We start from the raw sequence: 16,509 nt of genomic DNA on the forward strand, positions 1-16,509 counted from the left end.
GTGCAGTTATTACTGTTTTATAGTAAACTGTGCCTCCATACATTGGGCTATGTGAATTAAGTGTATGATGAACTTGTGTAATCTCACTCTTTCTCTTTCTTCATTCACCTTTTATGAAGGTTTTTTTAACAGTTCTTTTCAGAAGAATATCTGGAGTATCAGTTAATCAGTTATCTTTTTTGATAAAAAAGATCCTTAAAAGAAGATGGACCGTCTTCTGCTGGTTTAATTTTCTATGAGAATCTATGGATGAGGCCTTGAGTTGAGCATTGAATTATCATTATCATTATGATGGATTATCTGTTCACTACATGGCAGCTGTTCCCTATAATTCCTGCATTCATGAAACGCTTGTGTTTTACAAATGACAGTTGGGTTCATTTGTATTTTCACCTGGGTCAAATTTTAGTTTCCGCCACGGGCACAATTTCCATTTAATAATGCCACACTGCTAAAAATATAGAGGGAAAAAACGGTTGACACAAGTATTTACAATGTAATGGTGTTCACCTTTGCACATGTGCTGTTTAATTGAGGAATAAATAATTTGCAACCATTTAACCTTAACTGCAAATCAACTGCAATGAATAATATTTTAATTATGCTGTGCCAGCATTGCCGGTGCGTGAGTATTTGTGCATGCACATGTTTATGTGTGTGTGATTTGACTGCCTAAATTTAGTGGTGCAGAGAGCAGCTGTTTTACTCACCTCATTAAGGGCTGTATCCTTTACAGATAAACAGTGACGCTCATGCTAAGATCAGCCATCAGTGCACAAAAAATATATCTCACAAAAATACACTATGGGCTCTATTTTAACGATCTAAGCACATGGCGCAGGTGCACTCAGGACATGTCCGAATCCACTTTTGCTAGTTTTTACAACGGGAAATGGTCGGCGTATCCGGGCACATGGTCTAAACGGGTTGTCCCTATTCTCTTAACGAGTAATGGGTGTTTTTTGGGTGTAATGTGCAATAAACCAATCAGAGTCTCATCTCCCATCCCCTTTACAAGCCAGTTGCGCTTGCACCATGGCACACACTATTTACTGTACATGGCGAATGTCATTTTCCATTTAAAAAAATGTTTATGTGCTGCTGTGCATCCCTGTATGTGTAATAAGCAATGTGTACGCTCGTTGTGCACCCGCCTATAAGCGCATATTATTGATATGCTCTTTAAATAACGAAAAAATATTTCCAGGTTTGAGTGGGTCTATGGCGCAGTCTATTTTCAGTTCCTCAAAATAGCAATGTGCCAACAGTGTACCTGAACGCATCTCTTTTTTAGACAAGCATGCACATGGGCGCAAATGCATCTGCGATTTAAACAACGTGGCACAGGATGCCGCGCCTTGCACCACATTGCGCTGGAAGTATGATAGGGCCCCATATACTTGAGATGAACTGACTTAGACGAATTATTTTTAAAAACTCAAACTTAACTCTCTTTCTCTATATCTGAAGGTTTGGGATCGTTAAGATTTTTTGTTTGGTTATCTTACTGTGCGTTTACACCGCCAGCGTCGAGAGCGTCAAAGTGGCCGGAAGTCATTCATTTTCAATGTGAGCTGGCATCGAGCAGCGGCGAGGAGCAGCGCGGCACGACTTGGCCGTCGAGAGCGTTGAGGAGAGTTGAAATCAGGGCAACTTTATGGTAATGAGCTATGACGTGGTGGGGCAGCAACCAATCAGAACGTAGAAGTCCACCGCTTAAGAGGATTCCACAGAATGCAGCTCTGACCACATTTGTTCCCAAGCAAAAAGTTGATTATTGCTTTGGCGGGTTTGCAGTAATCTATGATGTGTCTCTGTTTGCGTTCAGGGACATAAAAAAATTAATTAAAAATTATACACGGACCAAGGTGTCTGAGATTGTTCATGTTCCTGGTGAGTTGCTGATGTCCAGCAATGATATAAGAATAATAATCTAATGATATAATAAATAATACTAGGCTACAGTAGTCCCAGTTTACTTTTACACACATTTCCTTGATTATACGTAAATTAAGTAATGTATATACTTGATTATATTTACTTAAGTAACATTTCAATGCATGACATTTACTTGCATCAGAGTATTTTTAGAGTGCTTTATATTATTAGGTAAAGAACATTAATACTTCGTCCACAGCAATATTTAATGAGGTTAACTTATAACGTTACCCTCATTGTGGTTAGTCTGCCCAAGATCAACAAGCTTGTTTGTTTTGCTGCCACTTTAAATACAAGATAAGCATTCTGTCTACGTCAGAGCGTCAGAACGCTCACAAATCTTTCTGCAGCGTTGTGAGCAGAGTGGCCAGAGCGATTTTTGATGCTCTCGACGGCGGCGGTGTGAACGCACAGTTATAGAGTCTTCTTTCAATTTTATCTAATATATATATGTTAATAAGGTAAATCTGTAAGCATGTGTGTAGTATGAATGCAGTTTGAATATACAAACTCAGCAGTGTGGTGTTGTCATTTGACCTACTACAATGTCAGCCATGTTGCTGTTGCCAATGATGTCTCCTCCCCTGTATCCTTATATGAAAGTGGATACCAGAACACATTTCTCCTTTTGCATACTGTAAAGAAGTAGGCATATTCAGATACAAGGACACCTTTTGGCATTATTAGATTTAAAAATGACATTATTTCCCTCTTTTGTTGGCCTTTTTTACAAGTCTTTTCACTTTATTTGTGAGGACATTTTCATACATTTGCTCTTTACAAGCACGTAAACAAGTAAATGACCTCTTTCTCAAGGCTGCTTTACAAAATAACAGATCTTGTTTTATATGAAAGCTGAATGAATGTGGAGTGATCATGTTTGAAAGGAGAGCAGGTCAAATGAGCAGGAGAGCTTAAGAATCTTGCTCACATGCTCTCACTGACCCCGCTATCACTGAGACGGCTTTGTTTAGCACTGATATGAACCCTCTTCCTCTGGTTATAACTGTACCATGAGCTTAATTCGCCGCCTGCCACAATGATGAATGATAGCTTATCTCCGTGACCACAGTTGACCTCTGGAGGTGTGCGCTTGTGTGAGAGCATGGGCCAGGTTTTGTCGACACTGCAGAGGCGAATGACCCAATAAAGAAAATGGCTCAATGAATATACTAAATATGTCTTAAAGTAAATGCAAAGAGGTTTTTGCGTGGGTTTGGTTTAGGTTAACGGAATAGAAAGTCTAATTAGCCCAACATTAATGAAAGGTGTTGGTGTTTGTATGTATTATAGCTGGGTAAAAAAATATAGCTTTTTCGACTTTAATCCATTCACATATTAATAAAACGGTATAAATTCTAAAATCCCAAGAATCGATTAGTCTTGCCTGTTTTAAACGGAACATTTTAGCGCGACTCCCATTCAATAAATCACAAGATAAGCTTTGCTATTTGTTACTTTTAATATAAAACAGTCTCAGATTTCAAATTCTGTCCATTTTATTACAATATTTAATTTTTACTATTTGTCAATATTTTATTTTAATAGTTAATATTTAAATAAATCCGTTAAGTTGTTATGACAACCACCATTTAAATGTTTATATATATATATATATATATATATATATATATATATATATATATAAAAAAAACGAATTGGAGTAGAGCTCTTATTTAATTTAAAGATAATTAGTGTTATAACTTTAATATTATAAACACTTAATTGAGTTTAAAGTGTTTGCAAACAAATCAGTTAATCTTAAACTGATTTTATTTCTAGTACCAACTGACTCTCATGTATATTTTACAGCATTAGTTCTTTTTTTTTCTCTTGAGAAATACATACATTTCTTGTCATGTACTGTAACTGTTATATATCCAAAATAACCAATATTAAAGCGAATTGAAATCAGAATCGTTTCGAATTGCAAGCTTGTGAAGCATAATCGAATGGAATTAAATCGTGAAATTTGTCAAAACCCAGCCTTAGTTAAAGCAATAAGCCCCAAGAAGCCTTGGTTTACAGTGTATTTATAACAGCAAAGGGGCGTTGTTAGGCACGACGTGAAGTGGAGGTCCAAACAATGTGGTTGAAGAGCAACACACAGAGGTAAACAAAGGTGTATGTTTGTAGTGTAATTTACAACAGCTTTGAGTGCGGCTCAACCAATAAGAATCAAGGACCGGAACTATCTGTTTTATAAATGTATCTTGACTACAATGTTGTTAATTGGCATTAACGCGTATGTTCTGTTTCTGTTTATGTCCTTGTTTGTCACTGTGGAAGAGGATGCTGCTGGGTGATTAGAGGTAGATCCTGAGGTACAGAAGATGGTATTATCATCGGTGCGTGAATGAACGTTTCTGATCCAGGCTTGGTGGTTAAAGATTAAGACTGCTTTACAACCTCATCTAGCAGGATTTCTGCAGAAAGTCGGGAATCTGTTTCCTGGGCCGTGATGTGCCTATGTGTGAGATGTGTCCTACACTGAACTGTGATTTACTGAGTTAATGGTCTTTCCCTTTCCCTTGAAGGACTTCAACATCACCTTGGTCCTTCTCTCAGTCCAGTGCTCGCTCTGATAACATCAGTCTCCACTAAGGGAGTCTTATCACTGAGCCAGGCCTGCCATTGTGTTTATGGCTGTGCTTTGAATCAGTAAGACTCTAATATATATCTGCAGGGCTCGTAAAGGAGCCGGTGTATAGCTTTTATTGACTCCTCTGGAAGACATTGGAGACGTAGATCAAAAGGAATGTGCTCCGAAATGCTTGCGGTTAGGGACGAATATACTTTCATTTAAGAACGAGGGATTTGCGTGCTGTCTTCCCCTTTGAGTAGTACATGTGGAAAAAGGATGCTGTGTCTGTGCAGTTGCTGTTTGTTTTAGAGTCAGTTGCTTTGCTCCGAAACCTAGTGAGGCAGCATATTAAGACAAAGTTTGTTCCAAAACATAGTGCATCCTAAATAAACTTGTTTAGTCCAATTTTAAGGCTGCAGCGCATGTATTGTTCACAGAGGATGCAATGTCAGAATGCATTGCAATAAGTTAAGTGAATGGAGAAAATCATAATTAATAGAAAGAATAATAAGAAACGTATATTTTTTGCAATACTTAAAGTATATATACAAATATATCCGTGTTATTACTTTTATCACCCAGATTTTATTTATTCTTATGCTTATGAGACCATGAGACTCATTTTATATATATATATATATATATATATATATATATATAATTTTTTTTTTCAATCAGTGCTATTTTAGTATTATTTATATAGTTTTATTAATATTTAGAATTAGCTTTTATATGTCATATTTTCTATATAATTTTCAAATTTAAATTGTAGTTTAATTTTTTTTATTTTTGTTGTGTGCTGTCATTTCTTTTTAAAATAATAATAATCATCATCATCATCATCATCATCATTTAATTTTTTTTTTTTTTTATCCAGTTAATAATTTTTGTACTTCAGCTTCAGCTTAATTTTTTTACAATTATTTGCCAAGGTAACAATTATTATTATTATTATTTTTATTAATAAAATAAAACTGAAATAAAATAAATAAAATGTAATAGTTTAAGGTTTTAGTTAATGATAACACTGACTTAAACATGATCCAGGCCATTAGTTAGCCAAAACGTATTTAAATTGAAACCTTGATTCTTCCATTAGGATCTGTGAGGAGTAAAAAAAATTTGGTTGATGTAGATGATTCCGAATAAGTAACAAGATTATGCATTGAGGCAGCATAGTACAGTTTGGAAGAGTACTTATGTTTCTGTTTATGGTGCACTGTATAGCTGCTGCTCTCTCTCTCTCTCTTGGTCTGGTAATAAATGCTCCTGCTTCAGGCTCCCAGAGGTAGTAATGCTGGAACAATTATAATCTTCCCAGTGCACCCGAGACCGCGGTCCCTCCCGAATGTAACACCATTAATTGCATTGTCACGTGCTATTGTATCAAAAGGCACTGCCGTCTTGAGTGCTGTTTACTAATGAAACGCGTTGCACAGTGAGACAGTTTGTGCCCGTTTAACGTGGCTATTAAACCTAAAGCAGCCGTACTCTGATTCCTCGCTTCTTTTGGGATTGAAGAAAAAGAAAAAAAAAGAAAAACTACAACTGAAGAGGTCCCATGAGACACACCTTCATTAGGAGCCTGTTAGAACGGCCTGAGTGAACAGGAAGAAGTTTCCTTTCCCCCCGCCTGCACATACCCTCTTAAAAATGAAGGTTCTTTAGTGGTTCATTGCAGGACTTTAGCTTCAGTAAAGAACCATTTTTTGCTGTTAGTAAGGTTGTTGTGGTACTACAACACTTCAGTTGTCGATAGAGTAATTGTACAATTCTCAATATCACAACAGCAATGAATATTCAGCAATGAATAGTTTGGTTGAATTGACATTTATATCTATAGTGCTTTTCACAGTACATAGTGTTTCAAAGCAGCTTTACAGATTTTTTTCTTGCAATTAAGAGAATCTGTTATCAGAGGTGTCTGTGTAAAATTTGAGGTGATAAAAGTAATATTCATATGATAGAACTGAAAATGAAAGCAATGAATACATGTGAATATGCTATTGAGCAAACTTTTTATTTAAAATGTTAATATTAATCTAAATCAACATTACATTTCAAATATTTCATTAGGCAAGTAGTGGTTTATTCACTAATAATAAATAAATAAATAATGCACTATGACAAATATAAACAATAAAGCAAGATTAATGTAAACAGTGGCTTAGGTTTTAAATGTGGGAATGGATAAAGCTATCAAATTTATGTGACTAACTAAATGTAACTATATAAATTATTATTAGCATGATTGGTAGATATTATAAAAGAATGAATTTTCTTGAGGATTTACTTTTCATGTTTTTTTTTGTTTTTGTTTGTTTATTGTACTTTATATTATTCATGTACATGACTGTCTGTACATGAATATTGTAGCAAGATTTTTTGTTCAATAACACTAAATAGTGTTTTGGTTTCTGGAATCTAACTAGCAGCAGCAGCTTTCTTAAGAGCTTAAAACTTTCTTCAGTGACATCAGGCTAGTCAGACCCTTTTTGTTACTTACCTTTAGTATTTTTTGTAGGACTTTCTAAACTTTTTATCTGATAATGGCCTGCTGATCAGCTGAATTGAGTGGTTTGGGTGAGCAGCACCATCTTAATTTTCAATAAGTGCCCACTCCCCTTGAGGCCCTGCATCCTTGGACTCAGCTGCTAACTTGGTTTCCCTTGTCACAGATACACTGGCAAATTCAATTTCCTGTCTCGCGGGTGTTCTCCGCAGGCCCTGAGCCGATGTTCGCAACAACAGAGACTTTGAGCGTGGTGGCTAGGATACAGTTACCCATCATCCTCTGTGTTTCCTGTCGAGATATGCCTGTACATGTGTTGGAGAGTTGTGTGGACGTTTTTCGCTGTTCGCGCCTCTGTCATTGGGATTAGATTAGCCTGTACTCTCATGCCTGGATGCTTTGCTGTATTAGCTGAGCCCCAGCAGGGCAGTGGCATTCATGGGGAGATGGCCGGCTTCTACAATAGAGATAAAGCTGCTGGATTTCAAATCACACTATGCTCACTGACCTTCTGTGAAATGTTAAACCTCAGCCCAGCTCAACCGCCGCGCAATCTCACCGTCTGGCAAGCGCCACGGAGAAGATAGAAACCTATGGGAGGAGAATTCTGAGGGAATTTGAATGTCAAGGTGTGTGTCTATGTGTGTCCACATGGTTTAAAAGCTCTGGGTCCATTTGATTTCGGTGTGATAAAAGCGGGCTCTGCGGTGTAGCGGGTCATATGCATCAATGCAGCAGCTCTGTCAGATTCACTATCAGCGAATGCGGTTCGTCTCTGCCGGCTTGGGAGCTGCAGGCATTATGATTTTATCACCGTTTGTCCCCTCCGGCCCCACGCAGGCCTGTCCTGGGTGGTGGTTGCTTAATGGTTGACGATTGTAACTGCTTTCAGAAAGGTCTGTAGTTTAATTTGAAGTAGAAGCTGAAATCATTGCCCTGCATGGGTTTTCCAGTTGCTGATGTTGTTGGTACAGATATATATATATATGTGTGTGTGTGTGTGTGTGTGTGTGTGTGCGCGTGCGTTTTTGTGACATATCAGGACACAACTTTGTATAATGACATGGGTATGACACAGGTATTAGAAGGAGAGGGTGACTTATGAGGACATAACAAACGTGTGTGTGTTTTTCTGATTTTCTTGGTTATTTTTTTATTTAATGTATTTTTTATATATATTTTATGCGCACACAAAAGAAAAAAATATTATTTTATTTTTAATGTGTAAAATACATAAAAAAATCTTTTATAAAATACATTATGAAAAAAATAACAATACACAATTTATTATATAATGTAATTTACAGTCTATACTGTGTAAATGTTAATATTACATATTAATATTACTCACTTTTTGAGATCAAAATAGGTCACTTATGAAAATTATTTAGATCCAGTGAGAAAGTCTTTTTTTTAATGGGGGGTCTTACAAGGGTACTTGTAATCATCTTACGAGGGTAAATAAAGAACTATTGTTTCAATAAATTTTGTATAGTAGTTTCTTTACTCTTTACTTCAAAAACTATGTCTAAAAAGGGTAATATTTTATGTATTTGAGGACTGAGATGTGGGAACGGTGAAAAGAGAGGGCAAACAATTTGCATGTTAGGTCAGCATCGCCATCTGATCAGCCAATATTGTCTTAAATAACCTGCATAGCACTTCATCTTTTAAAACAATATTTGGATTTTGACCAAATATATTCAAATATCTCCATTTTGTAAAATGTTGCAACAAGATGTTTTTGTTTGTGTGTGAAAAATAACGGTTTTAGACATGTAAGGTAATAATAATAAAAAAATACCTTAAAGAAACTACAAACGAGCATGTAAAGCAAAAAATCTTAAAAAGAATGGTCATGATGGAGGCTGCTTCATGAGGGGGTTGGTAGATCCATTAAGCATGATTACATTATGGATATAAATTCACGGTTGAACATAGCTTTGTACTTGTATGGAGATCCATTACAGCAGTTATTCAAAGCTCTTGTCCAATTTGTACCTCTCTTTGCCTCTGATGTATCCAATAAGGAAATCTGGAGAGAAAAAAAGAATGAAGCCATGGTGGTAAATAAGCTGAGATGTGCTGAAAATCGGACAGTTTTAATGGGGTATCTGATTCCGATAGAAATGAAGAGAAATGGCGGTCATCCTCTGGGGTTCACGGGTGAAAGAATTAACACAGCTTGTCGCTCTGTCCCAGCCATCCTTCCGTTACCAGGGTAACGGACGCCTGTGTGCCTCGGAGTGTGTGTGGTGACACAGTTGCAGCCTGACTGAAGCTCACCTCGCGGGCAGCAGCCCAGCCAGAGCTGAAACGAGCAGGAACTGGAGCTTCTATCACCTCATAACAATGATAATCTACCCTAATGACCTCTGGGGAAAATATATGCAGCCTCTGACACTATCGAGTCTTTGTTTCTGCTTTAATGAGCCCCGGCCAGTAGGTAGAACATTCATGGTAATCTGCTTATTGGGCATTGTGAGATTTTAGAATATCATATCTTAAATCCAGCTTTGTGTGCTTAAATTAGAACAGGATCATTTAGATACTCCTGAAAAGGTGGAATTAACTAAAAGAGTACTTCCTTGTTGACCGTACTTTTGTTCTAGTAAATAACCTTGTAAGGATTTCAAACAGGAAGGCTTAGGAGGGGGAAAAGGGGCACTCGTGATTAAATGTAGTAATTTGACCGATTTAACTACATTTTTCAGTAGCAGTGGTGGGCCGTTATCGGCGTTAACGTGCTGCGTTAACATGAGACTCTTATCGGACGATAAAAAAATATAGCCATTAATCTATTCTCAAAGTTGGGTTGGGAGCTGGGTCTATACTAAGCAAGCTATGATGACTTTCACCTTGATATTTTATATAACCGACTGGCTGAGGCCAGCCTAAAAAGATGCTCAGGACAGTTGACGGGCCACTGCTGCGCATCGTCACGAAAGCTTATCTTTTTCACGTGTTTTTAAGCCTTACCACTTGTCGATTTAAAGATTTAAGCATCCAAACACAAGACGCGGAAAAGCTTAACAGAGTAGCTTGTTACTCGCGCGCTGTGTTCGGTGCGCAAGAGAGAGATCGAGAGCCGCGTATCACGGACAGCGAATTATGCTTGAAAAAACCTGTCAGTTATTTCTTAAGTGAAAGTAAACAGTTGAGGAAAAAAATTACATTGGATGCGTTCATCGTCTCTTAAAGTGACCGCATCTAATTTAGCTACTGGCTGCTTTAATGTTAATCCAAGAAAATGAAAATGAAAATCACTCACTGCTCTTGACTGACTTACTTTGTAGTTTTAACAGTCAAACCAAAAATTATTCAGACACCAGATATCATTTTTGATATATATATAGCAAAGCTGTAATAATGTGAGAAATGTTGTAGGTGTCTGAATAAATGTAGGTTTGATTGTATATTTCATTTTTACATTGAAGACTATCCAGTGCTATTTTACATTTAATTATTTGGTTTCTGTACCTTGACACCTACAAACTTGAAAAAAACTTAAACATTGTGTAAATAGCACAAATAAATAAAAATAAACGAACATACAAATTAAACAATTTCATACAGGGCCCACTGGTACCACCTTCACCGGGGCCCCGCTGACCCCAGCTACGGCCCTGCTCACGCCTGTTTCACACATACTCCATCTGCAGTGCGTATGCAGTCCATGTGCGTTACGTATGTGGTGCAGCACGGACTCGATGTGCTTTCACACAGGACGCGTTTGCAGTTCGCTACTCGGTACGTAAACGATCGCTGCACTGCTGCAGACGCAACGCTCCTGGAACGCAACTGGAATCCGTTAGCATGGGTGCGTAAAAAAATACACAACGCATACGCACTGCAGACGGAGTATGCGTGAAACGGTTGTTTGCACCTTGTGCAATGTGGAATTAGTTTACAGCTTTTTCAAGAACTTTGTGATGCATTTTGGAAACAGGAGATGAGCCCCTTTTCTAATGCACCATCTAGTTTGATAAACCCCTTCTCAAAGACCTACTGTTTGTCAATTTTATTTGGGTAACACACATATTCTGAATACCGTCGGCAGAATTCGAATGAGCCATTTTAATCTAGATTAATCTAGATTAATTTCAAGATCACAGTGAAATTAATCTAGATTAAAAAAATTAATCTATGCCCACCTATAATATATATATATATATATATTAGGGCTGGACGATTATGGCCTAAAGTCAAAACTTCGATTAATTGAACATTTTACCTCGATTACGATTAATGAACGATTATTTTGTTTCTGTTTTGTTTTTTTGCCATCATAGTTCACTTACAAGGTTTGTACTGTAAACAGGGCCGTAGTTGGGGTTTGCGGGCCCCCAGTTCAGGTTGTACCAGTGGGCCCTGTTTGAAAGCGTTTAATTTGTATGTTCGTTCTGTTTATTTGTTCATCAACAAGCCCGCCACATCCCAGAATGCCACGCGGCGCCCAAGCCCTATTAGGCGCGGTCACTTTAAGAGACAATGAATGCATCCAATATAATACAAATACGATTTTTTTCTCAACTGTTTACTTAAACTTAAGACATAACTGACAGTTTTTCTCGAACATACTATCCAAGATGGGTATTTTCACATATTTTTTATGTATTTGTCGGTACAAGAGCAAAACCAGACAAATTCGGTGTTCAAGTGTTTTGAGACGCCTCTCTCTGCATGAGCCCTGAACACCAGAACACCGCGGTGCTGAAGTGGGCTCTTACACATCCTTTTCTGTTTGTTTAAACTGGGATTTGTTTTTGTTCATTGTGGTGCAGGAGGAACTTAAAGGACAACTTTGCAAACGAGAGGTCGGTTCAGTGTTGCTGTCTGTGAGACGCGGCTCTCTCTCCGCGTGTGTACCGAGCACAGCGCACGAGTAACCAGCTACTCAGTTCAGCTTTTTTTCGCATCTTGTGTTTGAATGCTTTAAATTCTTTTGAATGGTTACATTTGCAGTGGCAAGGCTTAATAACACGTGAAAATGATAAGCTTTCGTGACGACACACAGCAGCGTTCTGTCAACTGTCCTGAGCGTCTTTTTAGACTGGCCTCAGCCAGACGGTTGAGATCGACCATTAAAGGTGGGATATTTTTTCTTAATGAAAGAGTGATCATAACTCACTATCAGCAGTTATTTTATCTATGTTCGTAACACTTCTTACATATTATTGCTCGGTGTAAGAGATAAATAAAGATTAAAGGTAAACAGTACCAGTACAAGTGATTGCGTGTGTGAATTAGTCATACCGTCTCTATATTATTGTGAAGCTGGGGGTTGTAAATAGCCTAGTTCCTTCAAAAGTAGAAAAATATGCTATAATAAGTTTTGAGATTCTAAGATACTTTAGTGATAAATCACAGGACAGCGACCTTCACAGCTATGAGTTTTCGTGCCACAATGCAGCTGCGCGAACATGGTAGCTCGATATAATAAGACGCATCCGATCGTCTAATCGCTAGAACGTCCAAACCATAAAACAAATACAACTGACAAAGTTTAGTGAAGATGCAAGGCTCACCACTCGCGCACCATCACTATGCTTTTATGCCACTGACTGGCAGAATCATATGGCTACACACGCTTTTAAGGGGGAAGTATTAACAGGAAATAACCGAAATAACCGATATGGGAAAATTACGTCGGTTAGAGGTTCTAAATTTCGGTCCAGCCCTAATATATATGTATATATATATGTATGTGTGTGTGTGTGTGTATAGTCTAAATGTAATTTGATGCTGTCACCATTTTGAGATTTTTTTTTATTCATTTAAAAATTACAACCTAATTACATATTTGTATTTATATTTTGAATAAATATTGGTATATAATATGTATATACTTTTTATAATGCATCAACTATATTTAATATTTAAAATATTTATTTTTATATTTTATAAATATTAAGGAAAACAAGTGAAGAAAAATGGACGCCTCTTTGTAATGTGTAAAAAAAACATAATATATATATAAATAATTGTTTTATAAAATATATTATTTAAAAAAATATTTTTGTATATGGTGTTTTTAAATATGTAAAAACCTTCTTCAGAACTTTTATTTTAGAAATTTTAAATGCTAGTAACTTGCTGTCTCTTTTAGAAATGATTTTTGTAAGTGGTTAGTAACTGTACTGTGACTAGTTTAATGTGTAGGTCGGCAAGCTATGGTTTTAGAGTAGCTTCCACAACACTGGAAAGGAGATTCCATTTAGCCAGGTATTCATTAATATACCAGCTGTGTTTAGATACCGTTTACGATATCGTCTGCTCTCACAGAGGGTGAAATAGGCTTTGCTCTTGGGTAGATAAGAGAGAAGACAAGACTGCATCTCAAACCGTGTTTTTATAAGTTTACATATTTTGTCAAACATCCTCCCGAATGTTGTTGAACAATCCTGAACTTGTATTAAACATGAAATATCCTGGTTAAGAATGAAAGGAAAGTTATGCTCCTTCAACTCTGAGTCACTCGTGTGAACCAGCATCTCATAGTGAAATTGTTCACAGACTGTCTGTGCGCAATGTTTTTTGGCTTTGAATAAATACACTTGGGTAGATTAATCAAAAGGGTGGTTATAAATCATTTCTGCAAGTATGTACTAACCCATGATAACCGCGTTAAGCTGTGGAAACTCTTGCTCAATACTTGGCTCTGGGCATAACAATACTGTGAGCAGAGAGCTGTGCAGACCAGCTGTAATTAAAAGCTGTAGTTTCAAATGGGATAAAAAGACTCGCTGCAACTTTTGTAATGTTTTTTCATGCCAAGATTAGAGCCCTTTGATTATTTCTTGTGTAATTGGGGCTATTTGAACGCAGAGTGCTTGTTTTGTCTGCTTAGTCGAGGCTTTGAGTTGGACATGGTTTTCGCTTTGAGCCGTATGAAATCTCTACCTGCCACTTCTCTGTTGTGGAGTGATAAGAGAGCCGCTTTAAAAAGAGCCTGAGTGCAGCTATTTACTGCCTCTGCGGCAGAGACAACGTGACCTTTCACCTTTCCTTCGTTTCTCGAGTATGGACAGCACATTACTTTTTTGTTCGAGCCGAGACCAAGACTGGATTTGTTTTCATAGCGTCAAACATGTGGATTACCTGCTTCAAAGAAAATGCCAGGAGTCCTCCAGTTAAGTTTGTTTTTCTCATGTAATTGACAGTTGTTGTCTCTGTTTTTGCTGAAACGTGTCTCTGCAGCTCAGAGGTGCTCACGGGCCTGCGTCCAATCAGACGCGCCGGGGGAGGGACTTCGCCAGTTAGGTTAGTAGAGCATGACATGTGATTCCCCAAAAGAGGAGGAGCTTCCGCAGGTCACACCCTTTAGAGAATTCTTACAGGTAAACACTCCAAGCAGATGAGTCAAGGCTTGCCGCGATTTTGACGTAGGCTGTGGAGGGTTTATGCCCTCAAAAGTGAGCTATTACGTACTTTGGAGTGCCTCGGAAATATGGGTACCATGGTGTGAGATTACATATAAATGTGGTTCTGTCTAGAGGGAAGGAAAGTGTTTGTCACAAGAACTGAGAGAAGCCTACGCCAAGCTTATGAATGAAATCTCAGAGCAGGTAAAGAGTTTATTTTTACTTTCTCAAAGGCCCATTTATATGTCAGGTTGATATTAAGTGTGATGTGAGTAAGGAAATAGGAGTCTTGTGGGATGGATGGCAATTTTTTTGATGTAAAGCTGAAGTGCTTGTCAAAGTATTCTTAAATCTGAATTTTTATAACAGTGTTGTTATATTTCTACTATTATGTTACTTATTATTTATAACAGTGTGGTTCTATTAAATACTTTTACCCTCAAGCAACAAAACAAACCCTACTAGGAAACTGCTGTCGTTTAAACCCCATTGACATCTAGTTCATCACCAGGTTTGCATGAAAAGAGAAGAAGATTGAGGAGATTTAAACTTGACTTTAGCATAATCCTGGCAACCTCTAATGGATTTCACACCAGTCGCATTTTCTTCTAACACTGTAATAATCTAGTTTAGTCTAATTTGTTGAGAATGTGACATATTAGAAGTCAAGTTGCACATAAAGTTGACTTTTTCTTGTTTTTGTCACTGAGTGACTCAGTGAGCGATTTATTACCAGCATGAATAGACTCATTACTTGTTCTTCACCCACTTTAAATGAGTTCCGTGCTTGTTTTATTGCAGCTCTCCCAATGAAGCGAGCAAAACAATGACAGTTTGGCAGTCGCCTGGCTTGTAATATCAGGACGGTCTGTGTCTGCGTGTTGAATAGAGGATCTCTCTTGGCACTTGTGCATGTGGTTAATAGTCAGATGTTAAGATGGGTGATGAGGGAACAAAGTGATGTTCTTTGTCATCGTGCTGTCTTTGTTATGTCACTCATACTGGCATGAAAATGAACATTGCCGATTATAGAATATTGTTAAGCATTTTAACACATGGTAGACACGGACGGACGTTAATTTATTCAAGCCCAACGGCCGGACGCTTGCATATGCAGATGTACCATACTGTATATGACTATATTAAATGCAAACTGCATGTATGCATGTGTTTAATCACTGATTTATGATGAGGCTGCCAAACAAATGTTGATTTAGACAGGCAGATGGTATTTGGGCTCTGATCAGAGCATCATGCCTAATTATCTGTAGCTTTAACCCACCCTCTGTGATCTGGCTTTCTGCTGTCATCTGGACGCACGGCTGGAACACATTTACAGCTATTTGCCAGAGAAACACAATCCTGCAGAAACAAACCTGAACCTGGACATCACGTATAATGTGTCATTCACAACATTAACTCATGTGGGAACCAGCATGCATGCTTTTCTTTTATTTTGGGCTTATTTTGGTGTTAACAGCCAGTGTGAAAGTTTGCATTTTGAAGGTATTCTAAAAGCAAAGTGTTCCAAATTATCTTTCCATGTTCAAAGTGACCCTCTCACATTTTGAGCTAAATGAAATGGCAAAATACTGTTTATTTTCTCGTAAATGTTAACATGACAGCAAACCAGGGAAATAGAATTCACATCATTGCTCCTCCTTATTGTGTGAAACTCAGAAGTACTTTGCAAAAACTTTCTTTGAAGTCGAAAATAATGGTCAAGAATGATGTTTCGGGTCTCTCGGGACACAACTGGCAGTTGCCAGCAAATTAGGCCTAAACAGAACCCCGCGTTGTCATGGCAACAGTGCAATTAAATTACTTTACTGTCAGCTGTAATATAATTTTCCTGTGCAGCGGCTCACGGGACTGGAGCGCCCCATCGGAGGTTGAGTGAGATGAGCGCTTCTCATTGAAAAGATGCAGTACATTGATTTTTCATGAATGATTTTAGTGTCCGCGTTGCATTTCAATGTGCTGATGGCTGGTTCGATCAAGAGACGATTTCGTTCCACTTCAAAATACTGTTCTCTCTGCAGTGCCGAAGTATAATCTTTAAGTCTTTCTCTTTTCTGAATGACAATCAGTGTAAAGCAGAGGTCTCGGTG

The 16,509-nt window shown here is 37.7% G+C and overlaps 1 protein-coding gene across 5 annotated transcripts in view; it reads left to right on the top strand.

Annotated features, from left to right (window-relative positions):
* LOC132112561 (forkhead box protein N3-like) overlaps positions 1-16,509 on the top strand; it is an 85,869-nt gene that overhangs the window by 12,840 nt on the left and 56,520 nt on the right. Inside the window, exon 1 of one of the 5 annotated variants that reach the window (XM_059520087.1) lies at positions 14,444-14,602. The exons of the other annotated variants lie outside the window; for them this stretch is intronic. The gene's annotated coding sequence lies outside the window, so the exon portion shown is untranslated. Of the gene's footprint in view, positions 1-14,443; positions 14,603-16,509 lie in introns of those variants that run through there. 5 annotated transcript variants of the gene reach the window in all.

This window comes from Carassius carassius, chromosome 32 (assembly GCF_963082965.1).
Source record: "Carassius carassius chromosome 32, fCarCar2.1, whole genome shotgun sequence".
Taxonomy (NCBI): Eukaryota; Metazoa; Chordata; class Actinopteri; order Cypriniformes; family Cyprinidae; genus Carassius; species Carassius carassius.